General features: G+C 40.9%; 2 long non-coding RNA genes across 11 annotated transcripts; one reads left to right on the top strand and one right to left on the bottom strand.

Annotated features, from left to right (window-relative positions):
* Positions 1 to 1974: 1974 nt before the first annotated feature.
* LOC147756822 (uncharacterized) lies at positions 1975 to 3120 on the bottom strand. The gene is made up of 2 exons (XR_015323764.1): positions 2986 to 3120; positions 1975 to 2717 (listed from the first exon to the last, which is right to left on the bottom strand). It is a non-coding gene; the product is annotated as an uncharacterized LOC147756822 (long non-coding RNA).
* On the top strand, positions 3097 to 21145 carry LOC111248190 (uncharacterized). Of its 10 annotated transcripts, none has more exons than XR_015323759.1 (4): positions 3097 to 4022; positions 17167 to 17497; positions 18068 to 18260; positions 20938 to 21145. It is a non-coding gene; the product is annotated as an uncharacterized LOC111248190 (long non-coding RNA). The 10 variants fall into 10 exon arrangements; XR_015323762.1 differs by having other exon boundaries at positions 3147 to 4022; positions 17225 to 17497; XR_015323763.1 differs by having other exon boundaries at positions 3152 to 4022; positions 17276 to 17497.
* The last annotated feature ends 1382 nt before the right edge of the window (positions 21146 to 22527 follow it).

Here is a 22527-nt window from a genome sequence, read left to right as displayed (position 1 = left end):
TTTTGAATATATCGCATCATCTCCAACAAAACAGACACAGAAAGACGAAGATCATTGTGCAGACATAAATCCTTGTTTGAGAGTGCTGAACACAAATGTTACATATATTTGTAATGTTCTAACTTCTCACTCTGCAGCACAGCTGTTCATTTCACCGCCTTACTTCAACGAGAAACGCAAAACCCATGTTAGGCCGAAGAAATATAACTTCATTTTGAAGTTCCTGTGAGCTTCGACAGATGCTAATCTTAGGTCTTGCTACCCAATGCTTATACAGCCTTCAAATCTGAATCAACCTGTACTCCTCGCACGGATTGTGATTTTATAAAATTACTGGAGCGCCATCGACGATATTGGCCCTAAAGATAGTGGTCCCTAATTTCCTAGTAGCTATTAATTAATAACGTCTCCTGTAATATCGTTAAAATATAGCCTTTTACCCAACACAAGTGGAACGCACTTTTTTTTTTACAAGACCCAGTTTCTAAGGAAATATACTATATCAGCGTACACAATGCTAATGACCGCCTTTTTGCAAAACGGTAGTTCTCAAACGTAAAAGGTGAGAAACAAAGTATTCTGGACTTGGCGTACGACCAACGAAATTAATACACCTCATAGACAAAACCAACGTTTGTTCTTTAGGGGAAAAATTAACCCGATTGAGTACATAGCTCCTTCCGGGAACTATTCTAAAAAGTCGTTTAGGGTCGGTCATATCTAGTAGTATAGTGGGTAGATAATTATAAAAGAAGAGGCTGACATAATATCACTGAAACCTGCATATATATATATATATATATACATATATATATGCAGGTTTCAGCACATCGTGTACACATATATAGCAGCACATCGTGAATATTATCAACTGAGCAAATGCTTCTTCTAATTTTTCTGTAATTTACGTAAGGTGAGGATCCCACAGTACGAGATAGATACCTTAGCTGTGGAGTCTGACCCATATAACGCTTAATTTTTGATTTGTTCAAATAAAATATCTGCGAACATCTTCAGCAAGATTAGGCAAATGAGGTAGACCTTCCGTGAATTCTGAGAGCACAGCGATAGAATTTTATAATAGAATTGATCATCGATAACTTCAAAACATAAAGATAGCGATAAAAGTAGACGGGCAACTGTACTGGTCGAATGGAACGGTTTTTACGAATCGAGATCTTTCTATTGCACGAATCTATTTCATAAGACCCATATGTTGCACTCAATTGAGTAAATTTCCGACTATCTGTTGTTTCGATGAAGGAAATATGATTTAATAATAACAGGAACATCAAACAAAAGCTCATCGAGTCATTCCTCATCGAATAAGCGGTGACTGGTATTATAACAAGAATGAGAATTCGGCCTACACAAACCGAAGTAATCCAACAAGCAGAAGTTAGCACCTCCCTTTAAAGCAAGATATTCACGATTGATCACTACAACTAACAATTTGCGCTGTTTTCGATCGTATCTGTTCCGCTTGTTTGCGTGACCTTTGGCTGGAACTTTTTTGTTCATGGACAATCATGGAACTTACTTGTAGTTGTCGTCGTCGTTGGGTTTACTTCCACCCTGCAGATCTAAGTAATGATAACGATTAAATTTCACGGCTCAATCATTTGCATTTATATGTGTATGAGCTGAAACAGAACAATATTAAACCTTGCCGCTAATGTTTACTTCAACTAAACAAAAACACATGGTCATTGTGCGGGTTTGATACTCCATGCTCCAATGACCTGTTTGAGACAAAACAGACTGTCTGAGTTACATTGAGGCGCCGAACTTTGAAAAATTTAATGAGCTTCTAGATTCTATGTCAGATACTAATACAGTTAACATAGAAACCGTCTGAGGAGCTGCGAGCCATGTGCTTCAAGGGAAAATAACATCAAATATAACTAGTAAAGGTAAATTAGAATAATCACTTTTCGTATTCGTCTATTATTGATAAAGAATAGTTTATCCCGATATTTTCGATAAATGATAGTTTATTTCATGTTATTTCTACCTCGTATACGGAGTTATTCAATATGCAGTAACTTCGTCTGAGGGGGCCGTTAATTGAAAACAACCATATGGCTAACGTTTCGACCCAATATAATCTATACGTGCCATGATTCTGTAATCGGAAGATTCTGTATGACGATACTACTCGGAAGTAGCTTATGGCAAGTCTGAGGTTAGACCCAGAGTCATCCTATACCGTTATTTGTAAAAAAGTTCAACTTATTTGTCATGTGCAGCTTATTGGGTTACTTTTGTGCTTGAAGTTCTTAGTTACACTACTAAATCCACCAGACCTTTAGATCATCTGTAATTACTATACCAGAGATACTAGCTGTCCTTCTTTGTAGTGCATCTGTGCTGACAATCTGTACGCGTCTGTTTGTCTTTAAATTTAACCGCCTTTGATCGATATGATTTCCTTGAGATTAAATAAATCTGTTTTTTACCTTCTTTACACGCTCTCATATACTTTGTTCTTTTTGGTCCTTGTTAACTAAAACAACCGTATGTATAGTGTGTGAGCGATTCCTGGACGCTCAGAACTGCTCATTCCGCTTAAAGTACAGTGGCGGTAGCTGATAACCCGGTACTTTTTTCGACGTCTGGTAATGTGTTCGCGATGCTCTGACCGTCCTGCCTCTTATTTGCTCTTGCCAGGGGATCAAAGTGTTTACTTCTCTGAAGTCGCAGTTTTTTTGCGTTATCTACAAATGAATAACAATTAATTTAATTTGGTTTAATTTAAGAGATGGCCACTGCGTGGACTATGGTTGAGATACATAAGATAATCATAGACTTCACATCTAGAAACATATTGGTAAAATGCCAGGATGTTGTTTAGAACTGTCAATACGAGGGCACATTTTCGTTTAGTATACGATAGCGTTAATGTGACCATATGCAGAATCTTGTGGATGTGCCCTTCTGCTACCACAGACATAAATTACATAAATCTATTGCATAAATCCTCACCGAGCTCCCTGAAAATGGATGAATAGAAATTTTTTTGCTGATTTTCGACTATTATCTCATGCGTAGTTGTTCGAGGAACAAATACACCAAATTGCTTCCGAGGTGGAAATTCTTTCTATTGCTTTTCTATTTGATCATACTCGTCTTGTAGCTTATATATGTCGTTGGTACGGCATGCGGTGGAATCAAAATATGGGGCATTCAGGCTAAGGCGTATTTGACGTTGCTCCCGTTTTGAACCAGCGCTGTTATAGACAACACCTGTAAACGGTTATGTCCGAATATGCACGTGCAGTTACAACGATCTAGCATAATCTCCTTGCTGAAAGCTATACATCGTGCATAGTGGACGGCTTACTCAGGTGTATTCTATATAACCACTCAGTGTCCTAATGGCTAAGAGAATCTGAGTTGAACGACGTTTAGAGGCATTCATCGAAATTCGTTCGCTGCTTCAGTGACGTGGCAGCATTTTGGGCCACCCAAAAGCGAAGGAAAAAGATACAATGGAGCCACCCCCTCACTGTCGACGCTGACTCTGCACGACGGTTTGGTACGGTGCGTGAGTCAATATTCTCGTCTTCGCAGTCGCTGTTGGATAGCGTCCGCTTGTTCAAACTGCCGTACTTGACGTCGCTGTTCGGTGCTATGGGCCAACGGCGTCCCATTGATGATCACCACAGGTTTAGTAATGTGCTTATGACGCTGCCGGTGGTTGGTAGTTGCTGGCAATGCCGGTAATGTAGTCGTTTTTGCTCGCCGCCTACTGAACTGTGACTCTACCGTATACAGCCAGCATAACCAATGCCACTGCTGCACAGACATGCCGAGTGATGGCGATGTGTTTGTGCAGCTTCGCACTTGATAGAGAGCAGCTAATGCGGGCTCTGAACGCTAAGCGCTGCAGACGGAACGATTGCGACCATAGACGACGACGAGCGAGAGAGTTCGTTGATTTGCGCCAAGCTAAACACTCAGGAAGAAGCAGAAACCAGCAGAGAGAACAGGCGGAGAGGAGGAAAGAGACAGCGCATGAGGTATGGGCAAACAAATGTGAACACGCAGACACGCATAAACAGAAACTGGACACGAACTGGGGATTACTGGAGACGACAATCGCAACCCGGCCAGCCTGCTCTAGCTAGAGCGTTACCTATAGCCGATGCCAGCCAGTTGACGACCTGCCTCCTAGTACCGTTCGCTAGTAACGCTTTGCGTACTCAGCGTTCGGCTGCCGGCTAATCGTTGCTGGACGAAATTCTGCCGCAAGCTGCTGGCGTGGTGGCCCAGTCTCGCCGCAACTCAGCTTGCCGTCGTTGCCACGCTGTTCGTGACTAGCGTTCACGCTGCTGCTGGAATCAATGGCAAAAACGGCCAACAGCAACTCTAACGGCAACCATTGCCAGTGCAAAATTGTGTGTGTACATACTAGTAGATAGCTTATATTCAGCAGAGGCATTGCCAGGGTGGGCGCTCTTGGGGAGGCGCCGGAGAGGGTTTTCCTACCCATATAGTAGCGATTGGCTACTGGCGACAAGCAACAACGATGACACTAACAACACTCATGCACATATAATTACTAATACGCGGAGATAGACACCGACGATGTCTGCGAGCCCTATCGAAAACCGTAGTACATAATATACTGCACACTGCACTACTGCAAAAGAACAACAGTTGTACAGTTTATAGTAGCGCTAGAAACGTGCTTAGTTGATACACGTTACAGAGACTAGTCTGCTTTTTTGTCGACCATTGTCCCTATTTATGCATATTCATATATAAGAGTTGGCGGTTTGATCCCCGTCAGCGATATGTACCACACGGCAAGTGTGGTACATATCGCTGTATCGGTATATATATATAGATATATTTATATATCCATATATATATATATATACGAAGTATAATAGTGACATCTGATAGATTCTTATTTATTTTTTGTTGGGGTGATTACGTCGATAATTTCCTGTCTAAAAAGGCAACGTGTGAAAGAATAACCAGAGGGCCCAAGGACCTACGCGACGCATAGGGTGCCGTGCGTACCTCGCGGACACGGGTCTTGCACCCTCCCTTGGCAGCCGAAGACAAACTGCGTCATTTTTTTTGTCAGAGACCGAGTGGCGGCTGCTATTTGCTCATATACATTAATTGTAAGCGCATAACAGTAGAAGTAAGCAAAAATTACCGTCGCTTGCTATAATAGCTCGAATAGCCTAACCAGAAATCAGACGGAGAAAATTTTCAGAAAGATATTTACTACACGAACGAACAATATTATCGTGACCAACGTATCTGCTGTCTCAGTCTAGTTTATCTTTTGAAATGCCTGCGACAAATAGTGATACTGCTCATACTGATCGATGACTGACAAGTTGCTCAAGAACGCGCGACTCGTTTAATATTAGGATGGACTATAACGAGTTACACCGTTGTTGAACAATTTTTTATATTCATTACGGAGGTGAGGTTACTATATTTATTACACAACGTGAACGAACGCCTCCGTGATAGGTAAAACAGCAACAATACTATATATTCATATATATATGTCCCAAAATGAGCATTGTAGTTCCTGAAAAAAAAAAGGACAGCTTCGTGAAAAGAATACATGGTGATATCTAGCTCAAACATCTCGAGCTGTGGCACTTGTTGACAAAAGTTCGGAAAGCTGCCAGCCAGGCAGCCAGCCAGTCATGATTATATCCAACTCAAAGACCAGATGCAACATAGCATACTGTCGTATACTACTACGTTTTATTTGTAATAGACACGCCAAAATAGTGCGTGTTGTCCAAACTTTTCTTCATCCTTGCGGTATGGCGTCGGCCGTTGGCGGTAGTGGCGCCACTGACTACCGTCGAATAAAAAAAGAATAGAGATTGAAGAAGCTTGGTTTTGCGACGAGTTACAAGTCTTATACTCAGCATGCAAGCATCGTAACATATCTTTGTCGTTGTTGTCAGAAACAAAGCGTTTGAGGAAAGAGCTAAAAGCGCGATGACTCACAGAGATAAAGTTGAGGAGAGCGTACCGGTATAGGAAAACGCATACGAGCCAACCTATACAACAGCAGCAACGGGTCTGACTTTCGGTGTAATCTACGTGGGCAGCAATAGTTTGACCTCTCGTTCGTACTCTTAGGCTTTGCCAATTGGAAGCAGCCGCCTGCCGTTGACATGCCCAGCTCACCCCTTGTCAATCTACGTTTAGTCCACCTGAAGCTAGCTCATATGCGACCAGCCAGCCTGTCACTTACTATCTGTGGCTAACTACCTACCGTACGGCAGAAAGGGAATCTACGCTAGAGGCTTTCAGTGGGAGTGAAGATTTAGGGAAGAAGACATGCAATGAAAAAGTAGTAGGAACAGTGGAGGTAACAGGGTAACCGAAAAAATGAATCTGTTCCATTAAGGGACTCCATTTAACGCGTCAATCAGAAGAAGAAAGGGACCGGTGAACGTTGTAGGCGGCCGTTGATAGCGATGTTTCACAAAATGTTATGTATATATGATTTTCTAAAGTGATTTCTAAAGTCAACTATTTTGTTGTCAGGCGACAATAATGCTGAGTGTTTGGACCTTTCTTTGCAAAGACAACTCAGTCAAACGTTACTGTTAATTTTAAAAAAATGTGCGTGTTTTGTGTTGAAAAAAAGATGCTTTGGAAGCCGAATTCAGGCCTATGTGTAACCGGTACCGCGGATGAATTGCCCACACCTAGGTAATGAAACTACCTAAAATTGAGAGCAAGGCGTTTTTTTATGTTTTTTTTATATATATGTATATAGACATGAAGAAGTAAAATTAAAAATAGTTGCTTGTGCGACTTTATTTTCTAAGTAGGAAACTTATAGGAAAACTGTTGAAGCGGATACACAGGAAGATGGATCGACAGGGCTATTGAAGGCTGAAACAACCAATTAACAACTGTTTCTAAGCAAGTTCTCAGTTACGCTTCTGTTTATTAATTATTTCCGCTTGTAAGTCTACGTTCATCGTAGCCATATATCCATATATATATTTTTTTTTATTTACTAGCACGAAGCTGTAAAAATGGGCTTTCAATGAAGACTATCTTATATATTTAGTCGTCGTATGCAACCAGCATACCTCTACAAGTATGGTCTTATATGCCTCACGCAATCCGCGACCCTTTGCTTATGATTACCAGAGTCCGTTTATTATATCGAGTGCCGCTAATCAGATCCAGTTATACTCGGCATTAAACACGGTGTTGGCGATAGCTCGCTGAGTGTTGTCAAACTTGGCGGGTAGTAGCTACAGCGGCAAAGGGGCGCGTAGCCTTTAATGTTTGTTCATTGCGGACGATGTTTCTCGCCTGTGTGTTCCTTTTGAAGACTCCCTGCTGTTGGATTCGACAAATAGTCCCATCAAATCCTCTTAAGCGTGTCGATACCTCCCTAAACGCGTCCCGTTCCCTCGTCAATACATCAGCACCCTCCGATGACTGCTGCTAACGCCAACGTTAGTAAGTACTAATTAATTAGAACAATGAAATCGTCGCCGCCGCCCCTCCTGCTATTACTACTCTTGTTTCTGGCGCTGTAATTGCCACTCTGGCGGATAGCCAATAATGCAGAGTTCTGGCGAGCAGCCCAAACGGCTCATACGTCCGAGTACGTTTGTACAGATCGTGTGTTTAGCTGTCCATTGAATTAGTCGGAGAGTCGGCGCTTATTCTCGGACGGGTACACGACGGCAACTAATTTCGCATGATGCAACACCCGGAGTCAGGGGAAATACACATTGATGTTAGGCGAGGTAACACCGGCATGCCTTCATTAAGCGAACTAGTCATTTATTTGGTTTGTGATGGCCAAGCATTAGTGACCGTGAGCTAACGTCATATAAACAGCATCTGAATTAAGTATATAGAAAAGGTTTATGGAAAGGATGTCCTTAGCGAGCTGATATCGGAAACGAAAGTTGGCCAAAACATTACAGAAATCAAATTGGTTTAACTGCCTATTTCTATACATGTGGACGGCTTCATTGTCGATATTAGCAACAAAAACAATACTTTTTCATGCGGTGCTATGTTGGATTGATGACAACCCGTTTGTCATGCCTTTTGTCGGAGCTTGTGAACGATGAGTCGACAGTTGCACTGGGATTAAAAGGCTGTTTGTTAAGATCTACTGAGTCTTCTGGTGGCTGAGCTCCACGAAAAGTACGCCTCGTTTTTAGTACATCTTATTTTCGCATTATGTATTTACAGTTGGCACCCACCTTAGAAATAAATGAATCCGTTACACAGCGTTGATATACTAAAAAAAAAAACAATTATGCGACTTTCTCGCTTTTTACTATGTAAATGATTTGAGTTTCTTACTACCTATCATCAGACATCACATTTTTTTCATTAGTCGTTACTTAAAGGGTAAAACCTGATAACTGGATCACAAAGAGTAGTTCACATTGAGTCTCGTACACTGCATGGTCAGCGTCAGATCATGTGGATATATCGTAAAAAGACTGGCTTTTTTCTCCTCAGTCAATTCCCAATTTCCCTTGGTTAGCCATTATTGACTGTGTACTGTTTATGCCCGCTGTTCGTCTGCTTTCACAACTCAGCTTAGCATTAGTTGCGTCGAATTAACCATCTCAAGTGTAAAGAAAGTCACCTGGAGGCCTATGAGCGCAGTGACGTTACTTTCCCCAACCTTTTATGATAAGCGGACGATGGCAAGCGTCCTTGCCCACCATCGGTGTGGGAATCCCATTCAGCCCCATGGCGTCGCCTATAGACGCAGGAAGCTGAGGAACTGCGGCTGCAGTAAACCGCTGTGGAAGAGTTTCAGGTATGATGGTCGGAAGGACCCGGCACACGATTCCCTTCAACGGACGCTATGGATTCACAGCATACAAATTCTCAACTTTTTCCTAAATTACTTCAACAGAGCGGCAGTTGGACGAGAAATTGCCTCGTATAGGCATACCTAACCCAAAATGTTGTTTTTCCCTACAGAATTTATTCGTCTCATTAATTTTAGCTACGGAATATACAACATTCATAGTACTTTTTAGTAACGTTTGTATTTGATATCAGAAATTTATTGTTTGCTCTAATGACCCAAAATTCAAGTCATAGACCTGTCAGCAACATACAGGTAATCGCTTAGCATAAATTACCTAACCTCAAAAGGCAGTTTGTGATAACGGAACGACTAACCTGATCGCGTTGTGCAGTAACGTCGCGTCGGCTCAGCTTACAGTGTGCATATCCTGATTTTGAACCATTCTAATTAAAGATGGTATATTTGGTAGGCTGCCGAAGCGACGGCTGCCAACAACGGCGCGACCTTCCTTGCTGCCTTGGATCGATGCGACCTCCGGCAGGTGAAAGTGAGCCAGCCTTTCGTCCTTCGCGTTTTGCTTGTCCTTGTTGTCGTTCAGTGCAGCCGCCGCTATTACCGCTACCTACCTGTTGGCGCCTTCGCCGCGCCAGCCGATAGTAGCCAGCAATTCTGTAGGTCTCGTACATGGTCCGTAACCCTGCTTGCTCTCACGCATTTCTTTAGTTGCCGTCTACTTCTCGTTCAGCGACATTACTCATCACCAGCTGGACGAGGAATTGTCGGTTGGCCGCCCAGAGTTGGCTTGACGATAATATTAGGACGTCGGGGCAGCTGCAGCGAAGGTAGGTGAGTCTGCCGCAGCCATAGCCCTAAGGGTTTCTGTGGTGGTCGAAAAAGCTCACGTCAAAAAGCTGCCGCCGTTTAGGCGGAGTTTAACCAATGAACCTTTTGTGAAAACGCTACTAATGTCCTTAGTGTTGCTACCAGCGGCTCTAATGTAGACATTGAGTTTGTGGATTCTGTTGTTCGGTTAGTGTTGTATGGACTAAACCAAAGGGCAGATTTAGGGAGCCCTGAAGCTTGGTCCGGCCCGGTTTCATAAAGGCCCTCTATAGCCTCATATGTAGAGGCATTAGAGTGACACTTATGTGTTCGTGTACGCTTTTGTCGTCCCCCACCAGCACATCCGCTGTTCAACATTACTACCCCCCCCCCCCCCCGCGCGGGCTGCTTCTCTGTTTATGCTGCCCTGCCCGCGTTGGTCCGTCGAAGTTAAACGCAAAAAGAAATGGCCTGCCGATGTTCGAAGTCAAGAAGTATACGTATCCTATGCCCCGGCACTACTACTACTTCTACTCCTAGAGTTTCTCTGTCTACTGTTATTGTTGCTGCTTCCGAGGATGCGCTATCGTCCCTGTCCTTGTCGTCGCCCGGTTAGTTCCGGCTCGAAGGGCTTTCAACAAGCATCCATAGTAATAAAGGTAGGATAGCGTCAACGGAGCAGGAAAAGGCCGATACAGTAAGCGAAGTCAAGCGACGCTGCTAGAGAAAACAAGACAAAGAAGAGGGAGGTGAGGACGGGGAGGAGGGACATGACGCTGCTGCTGCGTAAAGGGAAACCGAAAACTAGCTAGGGCCATAAGGACAGAAAGGCTGACGTCAAAGAAGCAGCGGACAGACTATGTGCCCTAGGTCTCCCGTTTAGAAAGGGTGTGTTGCTGTACTGTTGGCCTCAACATTGCAAACAGATCCACTACCATTGTCATTGCCTGTGTTACAGTTAGCCTGCGTGTATCGTACTACTCTACCGGCCTTCCGTCGTTGCAGTGGCTGTCCCCCTTCTCAGTGTCCTGCCGTCATTCGTGGCCACTTCGTGGTCACTGTCGTATTTCTCATCTGCTCTTCCAGCGGTCGGGCCTTATTCCATCCGAAAACGGCCAGCTCCACCTATCCTAGCTTGATCTTAGCCTTGCAGGCAGCTGTTCCTCGCCCCTTCTTGTTGGAACTCGACAATCACGTTGTCGGGTTACTGTCGCTCGCTCCAGGCCTTCTTTCTTCAAACTCTACTCCTAAGAGGCTTAGGTGGTACAACGGTTAATGGTGGGTTCTACATTGGTTACTGAACAATCCCTGATTTATACTCCAGGCGACCACAAATCCACTTCTGTAGGCGGTCGGTAACTAATCGCTGTTATTAGGAAGGGGTAGAATACGCATTTTGCTTGCCGTTTTGTCTCAAAATTGACGTTCGATAATAAGCGATTAAAACGAATCTTCATCGGGAAATGTCTGCAAATCGGAGACGTTGCATGTAACCAATTGAAGGAACTGAATATAAAACGAATGAACATTCCGATCGAACGTATAATTGGAAAAATGAATTTTCAACTGAAACAAACATTAACAGTATGTTTCAAATATGAAGTGTATTTTGCCACGCTTGCCCGACTTGTCAAGTCACATGTTAGGCATGCAATCGAGGCTTATAGTCTTCTGAATGCTCTATTAATAGTATAGCGAAAAGTGGATACTCTTCGCATGTCCCGTTTGGTCGGTCTCGGGATCTGTACCCGGTCTCTCTGTGATAGGAAGGAGCTTTCCATTCACTACTACTAGCCTCTAAAAGCATATGGAAAGCCCACAACAAACGGCACTTATGACACACCTGCCGAAGTTAAATTTCATTTGGACATATCGTTACGAGATGATTCGTAACTTAGCTCAACTCTGTTTCGTAGAGGTCACTCGGTACCAACTTAGAAAGTCAGATTTTCTCAAAGCATACATTATTTATGGGAGTTACTGTTGATACACTTTCTGACGGCCCAGCTTTCGGTAAGAGCTTCATATACTCGCGTTAATCATTTATGTTGAGATAAGAACTGCCACTTCGAGAAGCATCTTGTAACGTGTGTGACATATAGTTTGCGTGAAATTACTTTGAATCCAAATGCAAAGTAAACCTAAAGGAAGGCATAACAGACAAGCTTAGTTCACTCATAACAGAGTGCTTGAGGAGAAAATAAACACCTGCGCATGTCGACAGACGTATGCCCCGACAGCATTCGTCACATGATAGAGAAATCTAGAAAAACTAAAAACAGCGGACGATCTTTACGTATTGAACCTTTTTTCGAAGAAATATATAGCTCATTTTTGTTACAAGGTATGTTTTTATACATCGCCGTCTTCTACATAGAAACATCTCATAGTGTACAATGTCTTAAGAATAAGGCAATGCTCGGCCCATTAATCTATCAAAGTGTCGCTCTCTATCTGTCCAAATATCTCTAGAAGATGTGAGCGACACCCTTTTTCAGTTCGAATGTTATTTGTACTGTTTTTTTTCACGCTTTGCACAAATAGAACAAGATGTAAGCAAACATAAAATTGGCTAGTCAGTCCATCCCTCGTTTTTACGTCGCCGTCATCGGTGGACATCAACAATAAGGCAGTCACAAGCAACACTATCAGAGCTTCTGTTGAGTATATAGTCACACGGGTCATACCATTTTTTGTTTGGCTCTCCTTCATTATACTTACTTCTAGATTCATCTATTATTGTTGCCTCCTGATCAGAGCAAATTTCCCTCCATGAGTATTTCCTTTATGGTCTGTCATTCGGTAAGCAACAAACGTACAGACACCTGTTGGGTAAGTATTCTCGAGATAAGGAGAACGATACAAAACCAAAGCAAAATGGGTCGTGGGTTGTCAGTGACAACGCAGGTCGGTTAGGCCGTGGCGGGTGTGTCGATGGTGGCAGTATCTAGTGACGACAAACCCGAAAACGATAGTTCAGATTGTTGACACAGTAACTCTGCAGTTTCAGTTTCACATTATTATTGACCTTTCGTGTCGGCGTAACCCGACCTGCGAAAAGGCACACGTATCGGTAATAACTGTTTGATTTTGAGGCCGAAACAAGGTGCAGAAGGATCAAAATGAATATAGTTTGAGAAACTCTTCTGTGTTTTCCACTTCGATCAGGCATCTCAGATACAACCACTGAACGACGTGATCGTGCAATGAGTAACGTACTCAGTAAGCAATGCTTACGTAAAGAACGATAAACATCTACTCTTTTCATTGAAGACGACTAAGGATGTCGAAAGTGCATGTTTAAATGATACCTTTATATATATATCAGACTTAGTTTAGACGTCGAACACGATTGCAAAAAAAGCAAAGTAGACTGTTTGAAACTGCTGTATAGCATTGTGTTGTAATACACTGTATCATTTTCTAGCTTCTTTAGTACGGTATCGGCACACGTTGTTTATATTCGTTTTTGTGGTTTAATAAAATGGGTCGCCTGTTTAATTGTCGGCTATCCGGTGAACGAGTCAATAACAGATGGCATGCAAAAGAAACGAGCATTATGTAGATAAACAGTAAACTGCTGAGAAAAAAACAGTCTACGAAAACAAGCAAATAGGCAACGACCGAAATCGTCTTACACGCATTTTGCTTCTGCGGTATTCCTAATTGTGATCTAGTTGCAACTAAAAACAGGATGAACGGCTAGTTTGCTAATACGCGACGGCCCGCCAGCTTCGCTCGGTTGGACATCGTTATTCTTAGATTTGTTGAGTATTTTTCCAGCGATGTACTTCGCCATTTATTATTTCCTCGATTCACGTTTACCATCACAATTGGTATTGTAGTCGTAATTGTCTATCGTTGTTTTTTATTGCTGATTTCTAGAGAATTACATCGGGTCAATCCGTTTTCTCCTCACGCATATAGATATATCTATATATATATATATATACATACGATGAACTGCCTCACAGTGAAACTGTGCAAATTATTACACGATCATCCACTACAATGCGTCTCTTCGTTATCAAACAGATTGAGTTTTGTCCGATAGGCAGTCGTTAGCTCGACCACTGGGGAAAACGGAAGATGGCACAAATCAATAGGATTTGACTAAAATTTACTATCCTATCACAGACGCTAAGTACTCTCAGTGGAATGCCTCAGAACATTTAGTTGGTAGGCATATATTGGATGTCCAACAATGGTCGATGTTCAGAATCCCGGCCGATTAGCCGGCCGGTTGATTAACGTCCAATCCGTCCCCGTGCGTCTATCGTAGACAGGCAGGTGTTTTAGGTGGCCAAGATCGGCAGGTAGCTGTTAGCGGTTTAGGTTGTGCTAGTTCTCGTGTGGTTTTTGATCGACGCATTGAGTTATTCCGCTAACTAGAAGTTCGTCGGCGGTAACAGATCGAATGACTCAGAGTAATCACTAAGTTACGTGTAATTAGGCCATAGAGTCACTCGGATGGAGCTATCGCACCAAACTGGAGCAGATATAATCCTATAAAGTATAAAATCATTCGTACACTACAATGGTATTTAATTGACGCTGCGCGGTTCATGGTCATTTACATGCATAAATGTAAGTACGACTCGGCAAACGAAAGCCGTTTGGCAGTTGATTGTATATCTATTCATGTATAAAAAAAAAAATAGTGTTTATACGACGTAAATTTGCCGCGAAAATTGAAATTGCTTAGAGGTATTTCACGGCATACAGGCTCACTCTTATTTATGGTTCATCGGAGCCGTTAATAAACACCATAGACATCTTGGGTAAAGCGTACAAATGATCCGCACTGCTTCTGCATCGCGAGGACATGAATCTACAGGACGAAGTGACTTGTCACGAGATGAAGCGTGTAGGACCCAGGCTTTTCGTAATAGTACTGAAAAAGGCTCCTAGCTGAAAAGTGCATATTAGGCGAAAAATTAAAATGTAACTTAAGAGTAAGCTCTGTTCACGATGCACCTGTGAACTCTAGAAAAAAAAAATGTGCTTGTAACTTAGGTTATTTTGTTAACTTTCAAGAAATATCCCCTTAATGGAAATTTTATAGGAATTTAAAGCATGCGTTCAGGTTTTTGTCACGGTTTTATCCACAGTGCAATATCCTATTGTGGTGCAAGTTTGAAATTTTTATGTTGTTATGCATAGAGAAGCAATCAGGCATCAAAAAACGTGAGAATCGTTTGAGCGCATTATCGTTACCATCTCGAAAACAATGGACGTCTTACAACTCTGATTGTACGATTCCTAAGTTAACTCTGACGTCAAGAGTAACATCGACGTTACAATCTGCCAAAAGTATATATATATATATATATATATATATATATATACGTATGTATAATCAAGCAAGCGAGTTTCGAATCGAAGACATATCGATGCAAAAAAAAAATGCCACTACTTTGGATTATTCTGCTCCGACAAATGGCAGGACGAAACAAAAGGACAGAGGAAAAATATACAGATAGTTTATCGGTCAGATGGTGCAGCCAAATGCGAGCAAACGTTGTAATGATAGCATAGGTCTTTTGTTACTTAGATGAGCTATTAAATCGCAAAACGAATTTTGCTTTTCAGCGGATATAGACGACCACAACATTTTCTGTGATATTACGTCAATGTTTCTCAATCTCTAGTTCTGTAGTGATAGCATTTAGGCATTGAGCTTCTGTGAATGCACCAGTATCGATTATATATCAAGAAGGTGTTTTTTTTTTTTATTATTTAAGGAAGGTTAGCATTATAAAACAATGGTTTCTATAGATTATCACGTAGACTGCGACGCTTCTATTTACACCAAAAAAAAAAATGTATATATAACATAGGTGTCGTATTTTCTTTGGGTGGGAATGTAACACTGGGCTTCAGTTTCAGGAGTGGTGTAAAGCTTAGACCCGCATTTTCCGACCGCAGTAGCACCTTAATAGTCTCACTTCTTCCTGAAATCTTCATCCTCCATCGGTGCTTATGTTAGTACTCTTGAGACGTGAGGGGAACCATTAATTGCATGACTTGAGAAGGCTCAATTTTTGCACTTTTCGAAGACGCATTTTTGCCCCCTTCTGTCTGATGGTAGTGGACGTTTTCTGTTCTACGAGAATATGCTTGGAGATAGGAGTGGCCGATGAAAATCTGGGTCAGATGGTAGATCACTCCACCCATTCTTTTTGATCTTCGGTGTCAACCTCCATGTTTGGGTCACGATCCTTGCTATGTTTAGCTAGTCATGCTAAAACCATACATATTAGGAAAGGTGAGGTATAATCAACCATGATTTACTACGCGCTGCTGTTGGAGACAAGCCCTGCAATGGCAAACAAAACCTACCAGCGTAGTCAAAGTCTCGTGTCCTATATGCTTTAAATGCGCTGCGACGATACATTTTTTTTTGAAAGAGCACCATGTAAAGGTAGGTATGTCACTGGCTCATATAGCCCCACGTGGCATATATAATCCCATTTATGCAAAGAACTAAGTGAAGAGAAAAATGTTGCATAGCATAGGTCTACATGAAATTGTGCTCCGCTGAGTGAAGCGGGACCCTGGGAGGCCAAAACGCCGGTCAACAAATGCGAAACGACGATAGCTTCATTTAAATTGACACATATACGTACTCACTACTGAACTTAAAAGTGTTTGATTATATTGCAGTTTTACATCAATGTTCCCAGCCTAAAAGAGACGGACTAGCCCATATAGCCCTACTTTTCTTTAAATGTATAATTGTTGAAGATACTGGCTTGAACAAGAACTTCTTTTTTCGAAAAGTTTGTGCTACCCCAGACGCGATCTGTTCCGTTTTGCGGTTACTGTGATCACGGCGAGGGTAGAACCCCTAATTGACGAAGACCATAAGATGCTATCTGTTGTGGCTGATAGGACCAATTTCAATTGGACTACATAGTTTACTTATATATGCAAAGTCACAATCCAACTGTTTTAAGAATACAGTACCGCGTTTTTTCGTTGCTATTTAATTGAAACGTACTGCAATAAAACGAAACCATATGCTATGGTTTTGTTTGTGCTAGCTTGATCGTATTAAAGAACGTTTTCCAATAAATTCAAAGAAGATCCTATTATTTCTGTCAATAGCGGTAAGTGCCTTTCGTTCAAACTAAAAATTCGCGTTCAGGGTTTATCCACTTGTTACTGTCAGTGAACGATAACAAAAAAACAACTTCGATAATTTTTATCTAGTATAGACAGATGTTAAATATTCTATGTACCTTCGAACAAATTTATGATTAGGATTTACCCTGTAATATATCAAGTCTATTTCTGTTCGATCGCTGTGGCTATGTCGGACATCAACTATGAACAATTAAATTTATCACAGCCATTAGCTCTAAAATGATTTTAAAAAGTCAAGCTGCAGATGGTCAGAGTACACTATGACTCCTTGTGAAATTATACCATTGTCATCGACTTGAACTCTAATAGGCGACGTTTCTCATATCGCTGCTCTATCACGGTCAAAAATAGCAAGCGTCTTCCTTTGCTCATGCCTTTCTACCCCACAGGGGAACAATAGATACAGCAAGGTCGATTACATGTGAAAACGTATGTACGTAAATACAGGCAGCCGTCCTCTTCTGTTCGCTGTCGTTTCGCCTTGTGTTTCGTTGCTAGCGGGATTATCGCCAACTATGGTCAAAGAATCTTCAACTCCGAAACTGGACACGATCATGCAGCTTCGCACCAAACAGCTAAAGCTGAATTGGAAAATGCTAGAACAAGGCGCTTCCTTTAATCCATACCAGCTGCACCAGCTCGACTACGCGGAGTGTCTGCCGCTATACACGACTGACGGCCAGATCAACAACCACGCGTAGAAATCTATACAAGTTCAAGGTAAAATACTTTTTGCATTTTCTATTCGTCTCGATGTGGTTACAGTCCAAAGAGGAATCGATTTCGCCCTGCATAAATGGGTACGCTTGACGGGAGGAAATGGTCTTACTTGAAGTACTTTGAATTATGTTGCATTCTATTATGTAATAGCAATAGACGGGCCGAACTAGTCGATGACGGCCAGTTAACTATTACTCAGCTTTACGTAGCAAAGTATGCTATGGTCATTTAGTGCGTAAGGCAGTTTAGAGGTCCCTAGCAATTTGTTTGTTGTCCATTGCACACCTGAGCTGAAATCCGAATGTTCCTTTAAGCTACGCCAAAATTGCTTAGTCTATGGGAAAAAATCTAATATTACTTAGTGTTTTCCTTCACTTTATCTAAGTGTTGTTCAGCTAAAAGTGATGGGCGCTGGGCGTGAAGTAAATTTGAACTCTATATAGAAGTTTCTGTAATGAACTAACGAGGGAAATTTTAAGAAATTAGGGTAAATTCATGAGGCGGCGTATATAACACCTGCAGGTTTGAAAGGTATACTCATCGCGATAAGTGCTGGATTGTCTGTTATAGATGTAGAGGATTTGCTAAATTCAATACAATGTTTCAACCATACTCCGGATACAAATAGCGGTGTGTTAGCTTACGGTGGATTGGAGACAAGACATTGAACTCGTTGAGGTTTTCACAAAAATCTTCCTTCTTCAACCTAATTGTTAAGACGCCGTTGTGCACCGCACCGCTGTTCCGGTAACTTATTTTGTCGGTAAGTAAACGTTAAACATATATACTTATCTAGAATCCTTAAAGCATTCACAAACAATCCCTTTGGGGACACAATTGGCCGTATGTGATGCATGGTTTTTCCACTGAAACAAAAATGGTGCTGGCCATAGACCATAACAGATGGGGTGTAAGCCGGGTTCTCAGCTTAACTGAAAATTAATAGGCATTGTTTTTTTGGCCAGAGAATTCAGGTGAGCTGCTTCTAGTTTTTGCGAAAAGTGGGATACACAAGACGAAGTTTTTGGTAATTAATGATCTGAAGGAGAGGTTCAATAAGGCATGAGATAATACATCATAGAAAAGTAAGAGAAAATGATACCGAAACGTGGTGCCTCCTGCTTTAAAGGGTGAGCAATATAAATTCATTCAATAATTCGATCGTATAAGGAAGTTCTGCGGCTGTCATTATATGCCTGCTAACATTGTGTACACATATTTTAAAAATCGCAGTATATACAGCTTTTATGCTGTACACACAGAATGCCGCGTGTTCGGCAAAGTGCAATTTTCTATAGCAGCTTATCTATGGAGAACTAGCCTATATTGATATAGTAAGAACAAGATTAAGCTAGATCGTGCACGCACGTCACCGTTAAACACAACGGTCGCATGCGTTAACCGTTTCGTTGATTGGGTGCTTCTGTTAATAATCTGTAAAAAGAAAATATTCCTGAAAATATTAACTTACTTACGGCTGAGTCGTTTTCCGAAAGAGATGATAAAGTTAATTAGCTGTTCACGCTTCTACGTACGATCCGAATCAGCAAATACTGTTGAAGCTGCCAGTAAATGTTTCAACAAATTATTAGAATTAGTAAAGGAAATCAGAGGCAAAAAGGCAATTATTTTCTTGAAGGAGTCACGAAAGCACCGTGACAGGTTTCAGCGCTTGACGACAGTTTTGAATGGATTGAAGTTTTCCAGTCGTTCCCACCAGAAAAATGGGCCTTATAAAAAATAGTTTATCAGTCAGACTGTGAGTTCTGAAGTAAAAAAAGGCTAGACAGTTTCGTTTAACCGTATCATCGAAACGATACAAGGAATGCTGATATTAACTTTGCATGAAGTTCATTTGAAGAAAAATTATCTAATTCTCTACGTGAGTCCCTATCCATCCTATGCTACTCGCTGCAAGAACATACCACCTGACGTTAACGTCAAACTTCGCCATTCTAGTTCTAGTGAGTTAGCTAGGACTAGGACCGACTTTATTGCAAGAACCAAAATATTTGAGGGCTGTTGCCCTTACTAAGACCTGATTACCCATTACCGAACCGCCCAACAACTGCATGAAAAACGTTCCACAGGGTCTTTCCTGATGTCTATTAAACGGTTCGATTTGTTGATAAATGTTTTAAACACAATGACAGGCGCAAGTGAAGCAAGTTATCTGTAACATATACATATATATATATATATATATGCTATTTAGTTAAAAGCAGTGTGAGGTTATTCCGTGAAAAGGAGAAACTATGTCACACTTGGGACGTCTAAATATATTATACTTGAAGTTCAATGAGCAATATTGGTAAGTGAAATTTCCAGTTTTACGGGGGATGATTTGCACGGTCCATGAGATGTCCAAATCAACTGTTGGTATAATGGAGAGCAACAGAAATAACGTTATGGGTATTTATCTACGTATATTAAATGCGTCTGAGTATTGACTAATAATAATAAATTGTTGAATAATTAAATATCGCCATGTTGTTATTTAAACTATTTATAAATAGTTAGAGCTAAAGTGGTTACTTGGTAATGCGGTGTGTTCCACAAATGTATGGCCATATTAAGTTCTTTTACTTTATCATACAACAACATTTATAAATAAACATAGCAGAAATATGGTGAATATAAACACAGATCATTTGTCATGAAGAAAACATTTGACCTCATGAGGAAACCAGATATGGTATGGCACCTGACGCATACTAGAGATCATTCAGTCCACGCACCTCGTACAATTTAATTATTATTATTATTAAAATCTTCTTCTTGTTATGTTATTACAGTTAACTACTTGTAGTTATTAAAATTTATACAAATGTATATGCCAAACACACAGATATCCATAAAATCAGCAAAAACAGACTGGTTACCACTCAATACACGCAGTGATCAACACTTGTAAAAAGTAGAAGCTTTAACATAGAATCTATCAATATTCAACTATTCAATTTTATTAAATAGTAGAGGAAACATTGATTTGTTTAGTTATTTACTGATGGTACATAAACCAAATATTCGTACCATCGTCGTGGTCAGCCTTTTTTTAAGACAAAACATTTTGTTCAGCTGCCATGATACGAACATTATATCTTTTCATGACATTTACATATCTATCAGGGATCCGAGTAGTCCAATGGCCAACAGCCTGTCTGAAAAAGTATAGTGGATCAGTCATTTCGAAGTTGAGCTATCGATGGGCGTGCCAGTATTGTTGCATGGAAAAGATAGGAAACCTTACCGTAGCCTTAGAGGCAGACTGAAGCTGTGTTATTTCAAATAGATTCTGTATACGATAGTCATGGTCACGGTCGCGGCCGTCGTGTCCTGTACAGTTTAATAGAAATAGATATTTCCATAGATGGAAATCCTGTTAAGCCTCTACATATAAGCATCTATATAACTACCCTCAAATATTGTATCTGTTTCAGAGCAGGCGCAACGTCTTAAGCATTCTGCTACTGGAAACGGCTCAAGCTGCCAAATCAGAATCAAAGAACAGCCTGCAAAAACGACGAATTTAAAAGACGATATAAAATTTTGTTTACATCGATGCGAAAAGTTTACGCCTTCGGAAATGGGTCCACTAAGAACTTTAATAAATATACGTTTTGAAACAGGTTACCAGATATTCTTTAAGATAGCCCATGTTTATTATTTATAGCGCAATGAGGAACGAGAAAATAAGCAACCGCTAAAAGTAAAACATGTTAAAACACTTTCTTTAATATGTTGAGGTAGTGTAACTAATGTGTCGTTTAAACATCCGAACATCATAACATTATTCTTTTCTTAGTCATCGGCCGGAATGTAAAGGATTCCTATGGAACATCGAGCTACTAGCTATACGTTCTGTTGTGCGTGATGGATGTGAAGTGAGCGAAATCACGGTATAAATAATTTTTCCACAGTTGACGTGACTTTTCTGCTCTGTATATGTCTTAGGTTGTAACATAAGTAGAGGGCGCTGTTGTCTAGTCCTATATGCCATTTAAAAATGTTCTCTGTATTACTTGTAATCGCCCTTTATACCTTTGTGGTGCAATGAGTGGAACTTTATGTGAAAAATTAATAACTTAATAATAATAATTAATAATAAATAATAGAAAAGCATTTTTGAATGAATCTACTCGATCCTGCCTTTAGTTGAAGTTGCAAAGCTGATGAACCAGTCCAGGATATTTGTGCTGTGTACAGCAAAGACTTTGTACCAAAGAGGACTGCTCGAAGAAACTTTTTAAGTTCAAAGAAGGAATTTGGGAGCTGGGGGATGTACTTCACTCCGGTCAAGCATCTGAACTCGATGAGAACCTCAAATGGCAAGCAATTTCGTAACTGGCGGATAGTATGAATGATAAACACTTGAATTTTGCCAAATACCTCGAATATAGTTGGGGTTTTATCAAAAATTAGAAGCCTGGAGGCCCCACATACAAACTGAAGTTCACAAGATGGCATTGCTTCTCATGACCCTTCAATATATCGAAAGCATTCTGGAGGGTGACGAGAAGTGGTGTCACCGCGTCGATATGAAACATAGAACGATGAATAGCCCTGAAGGATAGGCCTAAGTTCTGAGCTGAACCATTTTCCATAAAAAAAGTGATTTGCCTTTGGTGGGACCGGAAAGGTGTTGTAACTGTGAAATGCTTGTGAAAAGCAAAAGAAATAACAAGGATCTATATACAGACTAGTCGTATTGGTTGAACGGAAATAGCTCAATACAACAGAAAAGACTCAGGTAAGATAGCAAAGTCATACTTATCCGTGACATGCTAGGCCACGTGTGGCGAAGGTCATTAAGGCTGTCCTGCAAGAACTTAAGCAGATGTTATCTTCACGCCCACCATATTTCTCTGTTTCTATTGCTGACGGTTTTTTTAATCTTTTTTTTTGTCACTGCCGAATGAAATTCATATATATATATATATATATGAATTTCTATATATGTTCGTTATATATTCACAGTATATTTAAGAATGAAAAGGGTCTTAAGCTCAAGTTCCTCAACAGCAGGTCTG

The sequence above is a fragment of the Varroa destructor genome, unplaced genomic scaffold, assembly GCF_002443255.2.
Source record: "Varroa destructor unplaced genomic scaffold, Vdes_3.0 BEIS01000003.1, whole genome shotgun sequence".
NCBI classification, from domain to species: Eukaryota; Metazoa; Arthropoda; class Arachnida; order Mesostigmata; family Varroidae; genus Varroa; species Varroa destructor.
This window is presented reverse-complemented; position numbering and strand designations above follow the sequence as displayed.